The following is a 2,828-nucleotide window of genomic DNA, read 5'->3' on the forward strand; positions in this document are numbered from 1 at the left end:
ATATATATATATATATATATATATATATATATATATACTTACGCATACACTAGCACTCACATATACATACAAATATACAAATATACGAGGTACAAACACGCAGACATATACGTATATGTGTATGATTTTACATAGGTACATATTCTTGTATATATCCATACATATGTGTAGAAACTATGGAGACAAATTTGATCAACAAAAGTACTAGCGCGGATATCTTGCCAAAAAGAAAGGAATCTAGCGATGAAACTTTAGAATAATACAAAAGGGGATATGATACAGCAATGACACAAACTAATCTCGTAACGTGTTTCAAAAGAATAATTACTATAATGCACGAAATTAATTTTCCCGTTAATTTTCATGCTATAAAGGGATTATCTGTTGCAAAGTATTTTTTAGAAAATAACATCATACGAGTAAGACGATCAATTTTATACATGAGAAATCAAATTCTAAACATGCACAATAGAATAAAGACACATACATAAAGACCCCACGTCTTCGGTCATGAATGACCATGGCATTGCACCTAAAAGTAACCCTCCAAGGCACAAGTCCGAGCAAAGTTGTTTATGGAAGACCAGCTGTCGCTCATGCATACCAGCTGCTCCTCCCTTATCCACAAATGTTATCCAAGGGAAAGGCAAATTCTGATACAGTTTGGCACTAGTCACATCGCAACTTTTTTCCACAGCTGCGTGAACTGCAGCAACGTGAAATAAAGTGTCTTGCTCAAAAACACATCACACATCCCGGTCCGAGAATCGAACTCACTACCTCATAATTGGGAGTCCGACGCTCTAACCACTGATCCATGTGTCTTCACCATAGTAAATAAATATAAGTAGAAAGTGAGCTCGTAAATGTGTCTTATGGTTATCATGTTACGCTTTTAATTCTGATTGTTATCAGAGAAAAAAAAAAAACTTGCAGACATTCCTGCACAATTGCCAATCCTTTAGCAATAACCTTTCCAAACAATTTAAGCGGAGGTGATGGAATAGCTTTTTCTGGATTCTCATCTTCCTTTGTATTAACAGTATTATCTCCTCGTCAGACAAACTTTCCGTATAGAACACTGGTAACTCAAATGTAAGAAAATGGTTAAGCAATAGTTATTCTTGATAAGATATGAAATAGCGAGTGAAGTGGAGGAATCAACATGGACGTGATGTATGCAGGGATATTGTAACTGTAGTTCCGTTATTTAGGCAGAACGGTATATATATATAAGATTTCTTATATATACCATTCTGCCAAAATAATGGAACTGCAGATATAATATCCCTGTATATCTCACGTCTATGTTGATTCCCCCACTTCACTCTCTAAGTGTCAATTCCTTACGGCCATTTCAAGCGGCTCCATTTAATTGATTAATGAAAACATAATATCAGTTTGAAAGAAACAGTTCTCGTCAATATGAACACATAGATTTCAGAGCTAAAGTATAAACCATTAAAAAAAAATTTACATCGATGATGGAAACCAAAATATTTCCATTGTTTCCATTATTGATGTAAATTTGTTAAAAAATGATTTATCCTTTATATCTGAAGTCTATGCGTTCACCTGGCGAGAACGGTTCCTTTCAAATTGATGTAATGTTATCATTAACCAATCGAAAGGCTGTTAATGAATTGACACCTGTACATCTTTGTTACTTATTTAAATTCTGTTCACCTAAATTGGAATCTGTATTTCGGAAATACAAGAGAAAACACCTTTATAAAAAGTACATGTCTGAAGTACCAGGAGCGGATATTTTCATTTATCCGGGTTGCCTTGTCTATATACACGACAAGAATATTAGGTACAAATACCCCTACAAGAACTATTGATATTCAATATTCAAATAATATTGTTGGCGCTTGCAGATTATACAGAACTACCAAGGTGCCCCAAGTTAAGTACCTAATTCAACTGAATCTTAATTATACGCACACACATACATAGATCCAAACAAATTGACAGAGACACACACATTACTATTAATGCATGTATATATTTATATATCTGTGTATGTTTATGTGATAGGAGGACAGAAAAGTATTGCAAAATTTTGTTAAACTTATAAAAGAAATATTCTCATTTATCTGTACGAAATGACATCAACGAAGAACAAAAATGAAATATTATATAGTATAAGCCTTCCTGTAGTTTTCTGAACGTTATATATAGTATTCCCCAAAGATCATGGAGATTACAAGATTGGTACCAGAAATTATTTAACGTGGGCTTCATTTCAGTCAAAAGATGCAGAACTCTTCTCTTCAATATTGTGTCCATCGTCTCTACGGTATATATATATTTCCGAGGCAGTAACTTATCGCGATAAGGTCTTTCACTATTGGAAATAACAGCAAAACAAGATACTGCTTAAAGTTTACTAAAAATTCTGTAAAAAATTTAAAAAAAAAATTCTCAGAATGCGTATATACATTCAGGTAAAGAAAAAGATATCTAACGACTACCTTATACAAATGTAATAACCATTATGCACTCCATTGGTTAATTATAGAACATGCTTTCCACTATGTTATTAGCACTGGAAGTGTGATCATTATCACTCGGAAATGTATGATATTGTATAAAAGGATTTTGTAATTTGGAACAGAAGAACGCAATTAATGAATTGCTGTTGGCACTCGTATCAATATCCACCCCTACACACACAAGGCACGCTTCTGTACAGTTTCTGGCGAACGATTTCTACCAGAATTTATAGCTTTATTCAGTTCGGTTCAAGGCGTCTATAAGTGGCACTGAAAGTATCTTACTTGTTATTTCTATAATATATATATATATATATATATATATATATA

Source organism: Octopus bimaculoides, chromosome 8, assembly GCF_001194135.2.
Source record: "Octopus bimaculoides isolate UCB-OBI-ISO-001 chromosome 8, ASM119413v2, whole genome shotgun sequence".
Taxonomy (NCBI): Eukaryota; Metazoa; Mollusca; class Cephalopoda; order Octopoda; family Octopodidae; genus Octopus; species Octopus bimaculoides.